This window comes from Arachis stenosperma, chromosome 5 (assembly GCF_014773155.1).
Source record: "Arachis stenosperma cultivar V10309 chromosome 5, arast.V10309.gnm1.PFL2, whole genome shotgun sequence".
Classification (NCBI taxonomy): Eukaryota; Viridiplantae; Streptophyta; class Magnoliopsida; order Fabales; family Fabaceae; genus Arachis; species Arachis stenosperma.
The window spans coordinates 34,114,220-34,131,856 of record NC_080381.1 but is presented as its reverse complement, the minus strand read 5'-3'; the positions used below and the strand labels follow the sequence as shown (position 1 = coordinate 34,131,856).

The 17,637-nt window shown below is 38.9% G+C and overlaps 1 long non-coding RNA gene across 1 annotated transcript; it reads right to left on the bottom strand.

The window, feature by feature from the left end:
- Positions 1 to 933: 933 nt before the first annotated feature.
- LOC130980154 (uncharacterized) lies at positions 934 to 1,594 on the bottom strand. The gene is made up of 3 exons (XR_009086887.1): positions 1,536 to 1,594; positions 1,074 to 1,163; positions 934 to 971 (listed from the first exon to the last, which is right to left on the bottom strand). It is a non-coding gene; the product is annotated as an uncharacterized LOC130980154 (long non-coding RNA).
- Between the last annotated feature and the right edge of the window lie 16,043 nt (positions 1,595 to 17,637).

Genomic DNA, 17,637 nt, shown 5'->3' with positions numbered 1-17,637 from the left:
CTGCCAGCAACAGTTAATCATAGATGCAACTGTGCCATAACAAACTATAAAAATTAATTCATGCATAAAACTCAATCATCACAATTAGCAAAAATTATTCCAATACCAAAATTATAAAATAAAAAGAGGTATTAAAGTCTGGTACACAAGCATCCCGCATAATGCAGGGTCCAAGCAAGGGGCATGCTCAAAGAAGAAAGGGAAAAAGATAAATTAATAATTAGTTGATACTTGATAGCATTACACAGGAAAGTATTGGAACACAGCAACAAACCTTATCAGCAGCTGCCTGCAATGTCAAATGATCTCCCCATTCTCCAGACCTGTTATAGTGGACAGAAGATGAATGAGTAAGTTGGAGGAAAAAAGCCCACTAAATATGACGACAAAGGTCACTCATTCTAGGGTAAATAATAAAGGTAATAAGTACAAAAAGCTTAAATAATAAAGGTAATAATAATAACATGATGAAGTTCTATGACATCTATCTTTCTAGCTGGCACTAAAAAGAACATGATGGTTGAATTGATGACAAGCAAAGTGATAATACCAACAAAGTCTTGCCAATCTGGAGGCTTATCCTGTACAATAATAATAAGAGCAAGTACAAAATAATCAAACTCAGATTGAGTTCACCTAAACTTAGCAAAAAGTTGAGTTAATTCAAGAGTTTGATACACCTCCATTGCTAATAATAAGTTTTAGAAGCTAGTAATCACACTTACCCCTCCATTGGCAAGAGCAATTGCCATTATAGCAGCAGCCTCCGTAACCCAAGAAAGGGGATTCCAAATAAATTCCAAGAACTTCAAAAACTTGCTCTCCTGAAAAGGATATAAGAAAACAAATACAGTTATATGCAATGTGCTAATCACAAATATTACCAGATCAAGAGAGTGTTCGCTGTCAGCATAGATTAGCGAAAATGAATGGCACTCCTTTTCAGCTTCATTTTGCCTTTGGCACCTTATCTGAAAAAGGATTAGTGTTGTATTATTAGACCAAAACTTCAGGTTCATCTGGAAAATTCATCAAGCAAGAAGGTAGCATGCCCATGGATGTTTGTTACATACATTTCCCTGCCCTTGAATAATCTTCGAAACCGAACTCAATCGCAAATGCTTTTCCTGCTGCCCTGAGTACCAAATCAAATTCCTCTCATCCTATATCAGGGGAGAAGACATGTTAACATCTTCATCATAATTAAAGAAACTTTATAGATAGTAGTATTTAGCATTGCAAGCAACTATAGTTTCCAGATCAAAGTAGAGTTTTATTGAAGATAGCATTACGGATTTAGTAGTTAACAGTAAAAATAAAAAACAATAAGAAACAACAAATACAAGTTTCAATCACTAGTGAGACCATTGAGAATCTAACAGGGGGAAGATTTCGAAACCTCTAAATTTAATGTTTATAGAACAAATTTGAAGAACAGAATGTAATGAAAATCATAGGCCACATATCATTAAGAAATTATCAAAAGAAGCAAAGAAATTATTGAAATAATGTGTCATCACAAATATGCCTATTACCGGGGAAAGTCTGAAAGGGCAGAGCTTTGGTTTTCCTCTGTGACCACACTTTAGTAAATATGCACCTTTCTTTATAGATACAATTGCCTGAACAGAAATAAATTAAGAAAAATGGAAAAAAAAACAATTTTGAAGTTTGTCAGAAAGGAAGGTAAACAAACAGTAGAAACTATTGCACAAAGGAAATACCGAAAAAACAAAAATAAAATATCATTCACATTGGCAATTCCAAAGAACATTAACATGCCTAATGGATTCTTATGTTCTAAGAAAATTGATGTAAACAGAAAAGATGATTAATTCCCAATCCTATATGGTATTCAATTCACCATTTCGCATGCAAATCTACGCTTCACAGCTAGAGTGGCCTTGGTACTATCAATTGCCATTCCAAGTTGGATATCCACTCCCTAAACAAGGGAAGAAATAAACAATTATACCAAAGCAGAGGGATTTTCAGTTGAATGTTTCAAAGCTAAGAGTGGATCACAAGGGCATTATATATGCCAATGTATAAGCTGATAAAGGAGGCAGAGAAACACAAATTAACACTTAAATAAAGCAAATTATAGAGGTATAGAAGATCAAACTAAGTCACAAGAGTAACAAAATAGATAAATGCATCTAAGATGGCCCCAGGCTTGTTTTGCTTGATTGGCCCAAGTCCAAAGACTTGACAAAGGTGAAGGAACAAAACCTGCAAATTTTTAACTATTGTAGCCATTGCTTCCTCAGAGGCTAGCTTGCAATCCCGGAAAGATGAATCTCCATATGCCTAAGAGTTGGGCTTCAAATACAAATATAATGATTGTTGATCATGATACATTTATTTTATTTATTTATATAGATTTTACGCTTTACTGTATATAAATTATTTTTGCCAATATTGAATAATAGGTAAAGTGGAAAAAGTTCCATTTTCATGTAAAAGAATAAAGAAAAAGATAAAGGTAGTGATAATAACTTTGAGCTAAGTAAAAAGCAACTCCCTATAGAATAAGGTAGCCTTTAAAAAACAAAAATCAGATCCTTAGTAAATAATGGGTTTAAGGACAGTCTCAATTTAAAGCTAGCTTTGATACAATTGTCCCACCTAGCAGCAATCCATTGAATTGGAGATGATCCTAACTCTTATGGGAAGAAAAGAATTAGTCAATCATTTATATATTTCTTAGCTATAGTGAAATAAAGTGACTTTACTAATGGACCCAGTCAACCTTTGAAAAGAAGAACATACGCAAACTACATGTCTCCCTAAATACAGACAAAATACGTTTTGAAAACCAGAAAATTAAAATCAGTTAGCATAGTCAGATTATGGGTTATCCAATTTCATTCAAATGCAAACACAAGCACTTGTTTAAAAGCAATTGCTCAATCTGAGAATTTTGGTTCAACAACACATAGTTCTTAACTAGTCAAGATTCTCCCAATGATGAAATCATGATAGCAAGTAGCAATATAATTATATATATAGTTTCAAGTAGTCACGTAGAAGGTTTAATTTGAAAGTGTTATTGACCGGCGATCTATAAAACAAGAGTTCCTATTTCCTAGCATGCATGTACTACTCTTTTCACCATTAGCATATAAATACAATAATAATAACAAAACAAAACCAGGGTACACATATATATTTATAGACATTCCTTGCTGTGTACATATGATAAACATTCTCTGTGGACTTGACTAAATTAATAATGTTAAGACAACACACCTTACTCAGAATCCAAAGTACCAGAGACAACTCAAAGGCAAAAAGAGTATGGAGCAATCCTCTGTCAAGTGTAAACCCATAGAGCGTTATTCCCCCTTTGTTGTGCTGCAAGTATGTCACTGCAAAGAAAAATAATGGGACTAACATAAGCATCATAGAGCAAGAGGTTTCAATCTCTTTTTGAATGACATTCATATTTTTTGGACCAAACATGACTTTTATCTTTATCGTGTTCAGCTTCAGCATGTATTGCCAGCTAAACATTATTTCTTATGTAGGATTTTCAAACTTGCATATCTAAACAAATTATTTTCATAGAGATGGACTTATTGTATAAATTGCATGCCTGTAATGTGCACATTATGAAAACATGCACAAATAATCCAGCATAATCACTCAGTTATTAACAAGTGCCATCTTGTGGCTATTGCCACTATCCCTTGAGCTCTGTGTGTGATTCTTGCAGCACCCACCAGGCACAGCATGAACCCACTCAACTGCACTGCTGAACATATATACATATATATATAAAGTTAGGAATTCAAATTCAAGTCCATCTTTGATGAATAGATAAATAATAGAATGGTTATTACCAGAAGATCTCCAAAATTGAAAAAGGTCTTGTCAGATTTAGAAGCAAGAACGAGCAAGAGAGCACCCAACTGGCTAACAGTGATGGTGACCAAGCAGCCAATGATGAAGAACCTGTATCTATGGCTTGTGAGCCACAACTGCTTCCTGATCCTCACATGTTCCCCGAATATGAGACTGGCGTCGGAGCCGCATCCTTCAAAGAGCTTGTGAACCCCTTCAAATCTCAGCCTCTGGAGCTCGTAGGTGAGTCTAAAGAGCACACAGAGCACCAAGAACACCAGTGTTCTGTAATATCATGTTAGAATATACAATGTTATCCATACTTAATTTATTGCCTAATGCTTGAAACATATCTCATTCAGATTATTCTCCTCTATAACATGGCATTTTGATGGTTCTTAAACACATCAATTAACCTGATTACATCATCCAGAGCAGAAAAAAGGCAAAGGATTTCACATCAAAATAGCAAACATCACCGGATTATTAAAAACTGAAATACATGCAAAGAAGGACATGAAGAAAACTCCATCAGCAGGGAACATACTAAGAAGATCAATAATCTTTTTACCTTAGAGAAACGTGGCTTCCCTTTCAGTGTAACACTTCTTATGTTCGGGAACCTTTGGGTTAAGATCTCAGGGCACACAGAGTAGCAGTTACCTATGAACACGTTCCTCCTTGACCATCTCTCAGCGTTGTACCACTCCTTGCAAACCAGTGACACAGAGCTTCTGTCCTTTCTTGATTTCAGCATCCCAATAACACGCTCAAGAACCTCATCTGGAAAACACGATCAACCTCTTAGAAGGATCACTATCACACTGCAGCAAGGAGTAGCAGCAAAAGAAAAAAGATAGTGCAGTGAAAGGAAACACCAAAAATTGAAAAATCATGAGGAAAAAAGTTTCAACAACAAATTTTAAATCAAACTAATTACTAAAATCAGAAAAAAACAAATCTAACTAAACCTAATCTAATCAAAACCTAAAAATCCACTATTCAGAAGACAAATCTAACTAAACTAATTACTAAAATCAAACTAATTAAACAAAATTAATTGAGCTTAATAGAAATTAAAAGAATTTTGAAAACAAAACCTGAAAGCATTGATTGGAGGAGATGATGGCTGCGGCGCTGAGAAGATATGCAAGCCAGAACTGAGTGGGGATAAAAGGAGAGAGAGAGGTGCGGCGGTGGTGGGGACAGACGCTGCTGCGGGTGGCGCCGGCGTGCTGGAGCTCACCTGAGACGAAGAGAATAGGAGCTTAAGCTTGATTTGTTCTGCGAACGAGAAAGAACGAGAGAGACAGGGGCTGTGTTCTACTGGTTCAGTGTTTAAAAGAGAGGAGAAGAAGAAGGTAGATGCGGTGGTTAGGGTGGCGGCGGTGGCGCTTGAAACCACTTAGCACACGAGTCACGGCATCGAATGGCATCAAGGAGAGATTAGAAATGTGTCTATTTTAGTGCAAAATAAGCATGTTTTCCTTTATGAGGCAAAACTAGGAAGGGAATGCAAATCCTTATATTTTCATGCAGAAAATGTGTGAAATTATTGATAAACCCTTTGAATTTAGCACAAGATAAACCCTCAAAATGGGGTTTGTCAGCGCTGTGAGTGAGGAAAGGAGAAGAAGAAGCTCATGCGTGCAACGGAGAAGTTCCTTGAAGGAGAGAAGAACAACTCTGATCTCTGATATTTTGTGTGTGTAAAAGGAGCTCGACAGGGTGGTAATAAAATTAGGGTTACCTAAATATTTCCGACGGAAAATTTAAATTACAGACGGATTTTCCGTCTGTAATTATTTTCCACAAAAAAAAATTAATTTTACCGACAGAATTATTGACAGATTTTATTTTCCGTCTGTAATTTATACTAATTCATTTTTTTTTATTTTCCGACAAAAAATCCCTCTGAAATTCCGTCTGTATTTCCGTGGGATAAAATCCGTCGAAAATATCCGTCTGTAATAACTAGTTTTCTAGTAGTGTTTAGTAGATAATTTTAATACACATAATATGATTGTTTTATTTTTAAACCTTAGGCTTGCCCAAGTTTTCCTAAATGACTTGGTCAACAAATGCCCAAAAATTAACATATATCAGGTTATAAAAAATGATCGGACTTAATTGAAATTGGCTTTTATTTTTAACTTAGATTCAAACTTAGACTTGAGCAATACGTAAAAAATTAAAATTATTTTTCTATATATAATTTTTTGATAATTAAAATGATAATCAAAAGGATTTTTTATTTTATAATGAATTATAAAAAAACTTATGATTCTTAAAATAAAAAATTATATCATAATAAATACTGTAGTATAGTACAATGATAATAATATAATAAAAAATATGATTTTGTAAATTCATATATTTTATATATATACAAATAGAAATATTTGTTTAAATCGAAACTTTTTATTTTTAAAATAAAATGATAAGTATATATTGAAAACTAATACAGTTGATTCCTCTAATTACTGGGGTGGCCGAGTTTGAGCACTTCCGATCAAGCTGACAGCAGGATGGAAGAGCTGTACGTCGGCCAGGACCAAACACTGCGGTAGGAATACCTGCAAAAGATATTCCGATGCTCAAGTTAGTGATAGTGAGTGAGAGTAGTTAAATGAATATGAAAACTCAGAATAGAACCTGAGACTTAGCCGAGGATATTAGCTCGACTTTATAGGAGTTGTTTGACCATTTACTGTGGATAGGTCCTGGTTTGTAGGTTAGGTATGATATTCTGTTTCTAGGTTTGTTGAGCACGTTTCTTATTTTCAAATGGGTGAGGCCGTTACTGTCTGTTTTCGTGCCGAGCATGTCGGCCCGACGATATTATCTGCTCACGTGCCGAGCTTTTTGGGCGGCCGAGAATAAGGGTGACGTATCATAGCCCCCAAGCTTGCCTTGGTTTGGATAGGATTAAGACGAGCTTTCGAATTACGAGTACCAGAATCCTTGGTCGCTGAGTTGTCGTCGTGTGTGCTCCTTACAGCCCCCAAGCTCGGCTTGGTCTTGTTTTAGAATTTAAAATGTTTTTTGCAATGGTGGCTTCGTTCTGCGTGCCATCGTGACAAGATTGATGTGAAACTGTCCCGCTTTTCAAGGTACCCTTGTCTGTTGGATTTGGTAGTGGTTTTAATGCTTTCCTCTTTTTTATCACATGGAGTAAATGCACAACTTTGGTAACCGTCTATTTTATAGAAGGTCTGCTTTGCTTCACATTTCTTTTTTCTTTTCAAACTGCTGAGATTTTGGATAAAGTTTATTTTCTCTTCCTGTCTGAAAGATGAGTAAGCAAGGTCAGTTTTGATTTTCTCTTTGTTTCTTTCTTGTTTTCTTGTGTTCTTGATGGAGAACTGTGATGTGGTAGATCCTTATGACTGGGTTGATGCTAGGGTAAGGGAATGCATGTCTCAGTTTGATGATGAGGAGTCTGTGAGGTTGCTGGGGTCGAGTATTTGGGTTAGAAATGGTAGTAATGTTAGGATAGAATTGTTGCCTTGTGGGAGGGATGACCGGGTCTGTGACCGATTAGGGGATTGGTCCCTTTTTCTATATGTATAGCTGTCTGTTTATTGAGCTCGGTGTGAGGCTTCCGTTTACTGAGTTCGAGTGTGGGGTTTTGTATTGGTTGAACTGTGTCCCGACTCAGCTTCACCCTAATTCTTAGGGCTTTGTTCGTGCGTTTGAAATACTGATGGAGTTGCTAGATCGTCTGCGCGTCTCTTAGATTATTTTTCTCCTTATTTCAGGCGAAGGGGGTAAATAGGGGTTTGTGGGTGAACCTTAGTAGCTATGCCCGTCGTGCGATTTTTGGACTATATAAGTCCTCATTTAAGGACTTTAAATCTATGTTTGTGAAAGTTAGTAGTATACCCGAGGACTTCCGCTTTTACTTGAATGAGCATTTAGTGGAAAGGTTCCCCTAGTTCTGGTGTGCCGAGCCATATCAAGCACTGGATGTAGATGATAGGCTTGTTGATGATGATATTATAATGAATTTTTGTTTAAGTCTTTGGGACCGAAGGGTTTATTATCGGTTGCTGAAATGTTGAAATGGGATACCGAAAAACAAGTTGTGTATGATCACATAGGTAAATTAATTTACTATGTTTGTTTTCTTTTCTGCTTTGATATGCTGACTCTGATTTGGTTGTTTGTGGTTCTCAGCCGAGAAAGCTCCTGCGATCACTACTGCGGGCTTGAAATCTTACTTCAATCAACGTAAGAAAGGGGAGAAAGAGGTCTCTTCGAATGCTGGGAAAGGTCCTGCTGCCTTAGTTCAGTATGGTCCAGGTCAGAAGCATAAGAGGAAAAGGGGGCACGCTCAGGGCAGCCTTGCCGAGGTCTTAGAGGGTAAGGGGGAGTCGTCCATGATACTGCAGATGGTTGAGTCTGCATATAAGTCTCAGAGGAGGCTCCATGGTTATGGTAAGAACGAGCATGCTAGGTCTTTGTGGGAGAAGCTATACCCTTTTGGCACCATGACTGATGAGCTTTGCTATTTCCCGGATGACATGAAGATGATCAACGAAGTCGGCCGAGCTGGTGTTAGCTAGTTTCTTCAGGTAAAGGCTTTGTTTGTAGTGTTGTAAGTTTTTGTTGATGTCGCTTATTTACTGACTTGCTTTTCCATAGGTGATTGGTGCTCGGATCGTTGCTATTGGTCGGTCCCAGGAGCTTGCCTTAGATCGGGAGGATAAAGAGGCTTCTCGTGTTGAGGAACTATCTGGAATTATCCAGAAAAATGAGGAAAAGATTGTTGAGTTGTCTTCTTCCATAGAAAAGAAAGAGTTCGAATTGGTTGAGGAGCAGAAACTGCACAAGTCTTCTTTTGAGAAGTTAAAGACCATGCAGTCTGAGAATGACCAGCTTTCTGCTCAGATCAAAGAGTTAGAGAGTGGAATCTACGAGGCTTTTGCTCAAGGTTTTGAGCGTGCCGTTTGTCAGGTTAAAGTGCTCTTCCCGGAAGCTGATCCTTCGAAGCTTGATGTCATGAAGGTGGTCGTGAATGGTGAGCTTGTGGATGATGAGGCTGCTGTCGGAAGCGATAGCGAGGGATCTAGCATTGGTGATAAGGCAGATTAGGCCTTTAGTTTATAGTTTCCTTTGTAAGCTCTGTACATGGTGTATTAGGTTTTAGACTTGTGGCTGTTTTGGTCTTGTTGAACAATTCCGAGTATTATCCTCGGCTTGGCAATGACTGCTTTAGTTTTATAAAATATGATATTTTCGCAAAGTTATGAGAATGATATGTTGTGTTGATAACAATTGCGTGTATGTATTGATGATGGCCGCAGCCATTTCCCGTTTGGTCGGATTGTTAATAAGGAGAGCAGTGGCCCTAATATAAGGGTTATAGTGGAGTGATCCATTAGGATTTGCTTAGATAACTTGATGTTTGTTTTATTCGTTTCTATTCTTTCCGAGTAATATGCTCGGTATGCGCATTTTGACTTTCGAGTATGAAGCTCGGATTATTTTGAACGTTTATTGATTGTCAAGGTAAATAATGTCTTGATTTGTAATGCAAGGTACACTGGTATGATGATTTGTGGTGTTCGGCCTCGTTAAAACCCTCTCCGAGTAAAACCCATGTATTTTTGGGAAAAAATCTTCGAAGGGGAAAAAGAGTACCATCATTCGCGTATTTACAGATTGCATCATGATTGATATTCCCTTAGGGAGGAGACATTCCATGTTCCTGGAAGTTGATCTCCTTTAAGGGTTTCTAGTTTGTAAGCCCCCTTTCCGAGATTCTGGAGGACTCGGAAAGATCCCTCCCAATTTGCTGCTAATTTGCCATGTGCTGGAGGTTTCCGGGCTTCCTCTGTTCGCCTGAGTACGAGGTCTCCGTTGTTGAAAGACCTATGAACTACTCTTTTATTATGTCTTCGTTCTATGTATTATTTTCTGCCTCGCTGCTTTATGGCTGAAATGTTTCTTTCTTCTTCCACAAGATCCAACTCGGCTTTCCGAGCTTGCAAATTATTCGATTGATCATAGAGTTCGGTCCTTAATGTTGGGACGCTGACCTCTACTGGGATGAGTGCTTCTGCACCATATACCAGCTTGAAAGGAGTTTCTCCTGTGGCAGATTGAATGCTGGTATTGTAACTCCATAGGGTTTCTGGAATGAGGTCGGCCCACTCTCCCTTAGCCTCGCCGAGCTTTTTCTTTAATCCCTGCAAGATAATTCTATTAGCTGATTCAACTTTTCCGTTAGTTTGCGGGTGATCTACTGAGCTGAAGTGATGTTTGATATTAAAATTTGTTAAAAAGGCAGCGAGCTTATGATCTGTAAATTGTCTCTCGTTATCTGAGATTATCTCTCTTGGGATACCGTATCTGCATATAATGTTTTTCCATAAAAAAAGATCACACTTTTTCTGCCGTTATATGTGCCAGTGGTTGTGCTTCTATCCACTTAGAGAAATAGTCTATTGATACTAAGAGGAACTTTACCTGACCTGGCGCTTTCGGAAAAGGTCCGAGGATATCCAATCCCCACCTATCGAAAGGCCAGCTTACCTCTATGGTGTGGAGTTCCTCGGCTGGGGTATCTGAGAAGGTGGCATGTTTTTGACAATTATCACATGCCTTGACTTTCGAGATGCAGTCCCTTTTTATCGTCGGCCAATAATATCCTGTTCGCATTATCTTTGCCGCCAATGTTCGGCCGCCGATGTGGTTGCCGTACACCCCCTCATGTGTTTCTGCCATGACATCTTCGGCTTCCTCATTGCTGATACATTTGGGAAGTGGTTGGGAGTGTCCTTGCCTGTACAGTGTGTTTCTGACTATGGTGTAGAAGCTTGCTCTTCTTCGAAAAAGCGGTAGATTCGGCTCATCGTCTGGTATAGCTTCTGTATTGATGTAGTTGAGAAAAGGTGTTCTCCAATCTGGTACCTGCATGATGCTTAATTTGTGTCATGCTCAAAGCTCGGCTTGTCAAGTGTTAGTTGGCACAGGGCCGGTGTGTTCTCCGCCTGCCTTGTTGTGGCTAACTTGGATAACACATTGGCTCTGGTATTTTGTTCTCGGTTTATATGGATAATATCAAATTTACTAAACTTTGAGATTAGATCCTTCGTTATGAGCCAATATTTCTCTAACAAAGGATCTTTTACCTGGTATTCGCCTTTGATTTGATGTACTACAAGTGATGAGTCGCAGTAGACTATTATCCGAGGTATCCTGAGTTGTTGGGCGAGCTTTAGTCCTGCTAGCAGGGCTTCATATTCCGCTTGGTTATTGCTTGCATTGAAGCGGAATTGAAGTGATTGCTCGGCTATCACTTTCTCTCCCTCTTTTAGTAATACCCCGGCTCTACTTTGTTCTTTGTTTGATGCTCCATATACATGCATGCTCCAACTGGTTGTTGTGTGTTGGGTCGCATTAGTATTTGTGACTAATGCTAGTATTTGTGACTTCAGAGTCTTTCTTGATTCATATTGAATGTCGAACTCGGACAATTCAATTGACCACTTTATTAATCGTCTGGCAAGCTCGGGTCTGGTTAGTATCTGCCTCAGCGGTTGGTCTGTTCGTACTATTATTGTGTGGCTCTGGAAGTAATATCGCAGTCTTCTTGCTGTCATGACTAATGCTAGTGCCAGCTGTTCTATCTTCGAGTACCTTGTTTCTATTGGTTGCAGTACCCTACTGATGAAGTATACTGGGTTTTGTTCCTCCCTGTTTCTGTTGCTAGTACCGAGCTTATGGCATGGTTAGTAGCTGTTTGAGTTCTATAAAGAAGTTTTCACATTCGTCTGTCCATGTGAATTTTTTGCCTTTGGAGAATGTCTGGAAAAAATGATAAGATCGGTTTGCCACGGCGGGTATGAAGCGTGACAGGGCAGCTATTCTCCCTACTAGTTGCTGGACTTCTTTTACTGTCCTTGGGCTTGTCATGTTCAGCACGGTATTGCATTTCTCTGGGTTGGCTTCGATGCCTCGCGATGTTAGCATGAACCCAAGGAACTTCCCCCCTTGTACTCCAAAAGCGCATTTGTCCAGATTGAGTTTCATGTTATATGCTCGGATTTGTTTAAAAATTTCTACCAAGTCATCGCAGTGTGACCCTTGCATAGGTGTTTTTGCTACCATATCATCTACATAGACCTCCATATTGCGGCCTATCTGTTGTTAGACTACTTTGTCCATTAGCCTTTAATATGTCGCACCTGCATTCTTTAAGCCAAAAGGCATTACCTTGTAACAAAAGTTTCCATGTTCTGTTATAAAAGCTGTTTTGCTTTGGTCTTTTGGGTGCATCAGAATTTGGTTATAACCAGAGTATGCATCCATAAAACTCAAGGCTTTGAAACCAGAAGCGTTATCAACTAATTTATCAATGCAAGGTAATGGATATGCGTCTTTAGGGCATACTTTGTTTAAGTTTGTAAAGTCGACGCACATGCGCCATTTACCTGAGTTCTTCCTTACCATTACCACGTTGGACAACCATGTGGTGAAGCAGATTTCTCTGATGAAGCATGCGTTGAGGAGTTTCTTGGTTTCTTCGAGTGCTGCTTGTTTTTTCTCCTCTCCGAGGTTCCTTTTTTTCTGTGCCACTGATCGGACTGTTTTATCGATTGCTAACTTGTGGCTGATGACCTCTGGGCTTATTCCGGGCATGTCATCTAGTGTCCACGTGAAAAGATTGGCATTTTCGCACAGTATGTGTATAAGTCTTGCTCGGTCTTCCCCTTCTAATGCTTCTCCAATATATGTGTATTGTTTGTCATCTGCCATTAGTGTTATTTGTTGAAGGTTGTCCATTGGCCGAGGTCTTTCGCCGAGGCCTTCTCTTGGGTCGAGGTTAGCTAGTGTCGCTGTGTCGGCAGAAGTGTGGATTGCTTGAACCTGGGGCCGAGCTTCTTGTTTTGTTTGGATTAGTTTTAGACTAGCACTGTAGCACTGCCGAGCTTCTTGATGATCGGCGTACACTGTAGCTATCTTGTTTTCCTACACTAGAAACTTAACTCACAGGTGTAATGTGGACACCACTGCTCTGAATATATTCAGGGCGGGTCTCCCAATTATAATATTGTAAGGGCTATAACAGTCTACTATTAGGTATTGGATATCAATTGACTTTGACATAGGGATTTCTCCCATTGTGGTATTTAGCCATATGTGTCCCATGATGGGGACTCTTTCTTCGGAGAACCCAATTAGCTCTCCCGAGGAGGGCTGTATCAGTTTTTCTGATAATTTCATCTTTTTAAAGGTAGAATAAAATAAAACATCAACACTACTACCTGGATCCAGCAATGTTTTTCTTACCAACAATTCTCCGACCTGGATGGAAATTACCACGGGGTCGTCGAGGTTAGGGCTTGCCGATCTGAAGTCTGCTTGGTTGAAGGATATCGTGACGTCTGGGTCCTTGTCCTTCTTTGGCTGTATGGTTCCTTCGATTGTTAGCATCGTCCTGTAGCTTCGTTTTCTGGCCGAGCTTGTTTCACCTCTGCCTGCGAATCCTCCCGATATGTGGCTAATGACTCCTCTTGGTGGATCAGGAGTTGTCCACTCTTTTTTGTTGTTGTCCGCCACTGCTTGTTTGTTCTCCTCCCTATCCAAGTTTCCTCTTCTGGCCTTCCGGCTCTCGACATATTTGTCCAAGAGCCCTTGGCGTGCCAGCCTTTCTAAGAGGTCCTTTGTGACAATGCAGTCGTCTGTGGTGTGGCCGAACTTTTGGTGGAAGGCTTTATGATTTTAGCGTTGAGAATTTCTCTAATGATGTTTTCTCTCTTGGTGTTGAATCTGGTATATGTGTTGTATTTCGGTGTGAGCTTGGAGGGCTTCTTAGTATCTCTACTGCCCAGTGATCTGAAAGTTCTTTCCTCATCTCTCCGATGTGGTTGTTTGTCTGATTTTTGGGCCTCGCGGAGTTCTTCAATCTCCATTTGACCTACCGCCCTTTCCCGGAACTCTTCTAGCATCTTTGGCTTTGTTATAGCAATGGTCTCCCGGAACTTGCCGGGTGATGAGCGGATAATTTGTACGCTTTTTGGCATTGTTTTTAGTATATTTTTAGTATGATCTAGTTAGTTTTTAGTATATTTTTATTAGTTTTTAGCTAAAATTCATTTTTCTGGACTTTACTATGAGTTTGTGTGTTTTTCTGTGATTTCAGGTATTTTCTGGCTGAAATTGAGGGACCTGAGCAAAAATCTGATCCAGAGACTGAAAAGGACTGCAGATGCTGTTGGATTCTGACCTCCCTGCACTCGAAGTGGATTTTCTGGAGCTACAGAAGCCCAATTGGCGCGCTCTCAACGGCGTTGGAAAGTAGACATCCTGGGCTTTCCAGAAATATATGATAGTCCATACTTTGCCCAAGATTTGATGGCCCAAACCGGCGTTCAAAGTCACCCTCAGAAATCCCAGCGTTAAACGCCGGAACTGGCACCAAAATGGGAGTTAAACGCCCAAACTGGCATAAAAGCTGGCGTTTAATTCCAAGAAGAGTCTCTACACGAAAATGCTTCATTGCTCAGCCCAAGCACACACCAAGTGGGCCCGGAAGTGGATTTTTATGTCATTTACTCATCTTTGTACACCCTAGGCTACTAGTTTTCTATATATATAGGACCTTTTACTATTGTATTTACATCTTTTGATCACTTTAGATCTCTAGATCATCTTTGGACATCTAGTTCTTAGATCATTTGGGGGCTGGCCTCACGGCCATGCCTAGACCTTGTTCTTATGTATTTTCAACGGTGGAGTTTCTACACACCATAGATTAAGGTGTGGAGCTCTGCTGTACCTCGAGTATTAATGCAATTACTATTGTTCTTCTATTCAATTCCGCTTGTTCTTTGTCCAAGATATCACTTGCTCTTCAACTTGATGAATGTGATGATCCGTGACACTCATCATCATTCTCACCTATGAACAAGGTGACTGACAACCACTCTTGTTCTACAAGCATATGAGGCTCTAGTGTTTATCTCTTGGATTCCTGATACACGATGCATGGTTGATCGCCTGACAACCGAGTGCTCGCCTGACAAACGAGCCAGCCATTCCGTGAGATCAGAGTCTTCGTGGTATAGGCGAGAACTGATGGCGGCATTCAAGAGAATCCGGAAGGTCTAACCTTGTCTGTGGTATTCTGAGTAGGATTCAATGATTGAATGACTGTGACGTGCTTCAAACTCCTAGCAGGCGGGGCGTTAGTAACAGACGCAAAAGAATCGCTGGATTCTATTCCGGCCTGACCGAGAACCGACAGCTGATTAGCCATCTGCTGTGACAGAGCATAGAAACATTTTCACTGAGAGGATGGGAGGTAGCCACTGACAACGGTGAAACCCTTGCATAAGCTTGCCATGGAAAGGAGTAAGAAGGATTGGATGAAGACAGTAGGAAAGCAGAGAGACGGAAGGGAAAGCATCTTCATACGCTTATCTGAAGCTCTCACCAATGATATACATAAGTATCTCTATCTTTATCTTTATGTTTTATTCATTATCTATACCCATTTGAGTCTGCCTGACTAAGATCTACAAGGTGACCATAGCTTGCTTCATACCAACAATCTCCGTGGGATCGACCCTTACTCGCGTAAGGTATTACTTGGACGACCCAGTGCACTTGCTGGTTAGTTGTGCAAAGTTGTGTAGTGAATCACAATTTCGCGCACCAAGTTTTTGGTGCCGTTGCCGGGGATTGTTTGTGTATGGACAACTGACGGTTCATCTTGTTGCTTAGATTAGGTATTATTTTTCTTCAGAGTTCTTAAGAATGAATTCTAGTGTTTCAAGGTGATGTTCTTATCATCACCAAAGCTGATTGATCATCATCAATTTAGCTCTTGAATGCAATGTCCTGCTGAAGCTTAGCTAGCTATGTCTAATTCCTTTAGACTAAAGCTTTAGACTAACATTGCATGATTCCTGGAATTCTCATTAAGAATTTTGATACCTTTATTTTCTTCTTCCACTTAATTTTCGAAAAATCCAAAAAAAAAAATTACAAAATCATTAAAACAAAAAAAAAATATTTCTTGTTTAAGTCTAGTGTCTCATTTTAAGTTTGGTGTCAATTGCATGTTTCTGTTCTTCTTGCATTTTTCAAATTTATGCATGTGTCTTCATTTATCTTCAAGTTGTTCTTGATGATTTCCTTGTTTTGATCTTTGAATTCTATTAACTTGAGTGTTTTGTTATTTCTTATGTGCATTCTCATTTTGTTAGTGTCAATAGTATACAAACTACTAAGTTTGGTGTCTTGCATGCATTGTTATTTGATTTTAGTTGCATTTTGATTATTCCTCATTATTAAAAATCCAAAAATATTTTTAATTTGTGTCTTTTCAAGTCAATAATACAGAGAATTAAAGATTCAGAACATACTGCAGAGGAATTATACAGAAAAAGCTGGGCATTCAAAAATGCCCAGTGAAGAAGACAGACTGGCGTTTAAACGCCAGCCAGGGTACCTGGCTGGGCGTTTAACGCCCAAAAGGGTAGAGTTTTGGGCATTAAACGCCAGAATGTGCACCATTCTGGGCGTTTAACGCCAGGATGGCACAAGGGGGGGATTTTGTTTTCAAAATCAATTTTTTTTTCAAGTTTTCAAAGTTTTTCAAAATCAAATCTTTTTCAAATCAAATCTTTTCAATCAAATGTTTTCAAAATCAATTTCTTTCCTTTTTCAAAGATACTTACTAACAATTAATGATTTGATTGAACATTTTAAGTATGTTGCCTTTTCTGTTGAGAAAGGTTTAATGTTTGAATCATATCTTTTCTTGTTAGGCAAGTCATTAATTTTTAAAATCAAATCTTTTTAAAATTGTTTTCAAAATCATATCTTTTCAATCATATCTTTTTTAAAAACCATAACTTTTCAATCATATCTCTTTAATCACATCTTTTTCAAAATAGTTTTCAAATCATATCTTGTTGATTTCTAATTTCAAAAATCTTTTTCAAAAATTACTTGATTTCTTTTCCACTCTTGATTTTCGAAAATCAAGTAGTGTTTTTCAAAATGTTTTCAAAATCTTTCACTCAATTTTCGAAAATTACTTCCCTTCTTCTCACATCCTTCTATTTATGAACTAACTCTCTTCCTTAATGCAAAATTCGAACTCCATCTTCTTTGATAAGTTCGAATTTTCTACTTCTGTCTTCTACTTTTCTTTTCCTCTGACACCTCAAGGAATCTCTATACTGTGACATAGAGGATTCCATATTTTCTTGTTTTCTTCTCTTTCATATGAGCAGGAACAAAGACAAAGGCATTCTTGTTGAAGCTGACCCTGAACCTGAAAGGACCTTGAAGCGAAAGCTAAGAGAAGCTAAGGCACAACTCTCTGTAGAGGACCTAACAGAAATCTTCAAAGAAGAAGAACCCATGGCAGCCGAAAATAACAACAATGCCAACAATGCAAGGAAGGTGCTTGGTGACTTTACTGCACCTACTCCCGACTTCTATGGGAGAAGCATCTCTATCCCTGCCATTGGAGCAAACAACTTTGAGCTTAAACCTCAATTAGTTTCTCTAATGCAACAGAATTGCAAGTTCCATGGACTTCCATTGGAAGACCCTTATCAGTTCTTAGCTAAATTCTTGCAAATCTGTGACACTGTCAAGACTAATGGGGTTGACCCTGAGGTCTACAGACTTATGCTATTCCCTTTTGCTGTAAGAGACAGAGCTAGGACATGGTTGGACTCACAACCTAAAGAGAGCCTGGACTCATGGGAAAAGCTAGTCAATGCCTTCTTGGCAAAGTTCTTTCCACCTCAAAAATTGAGT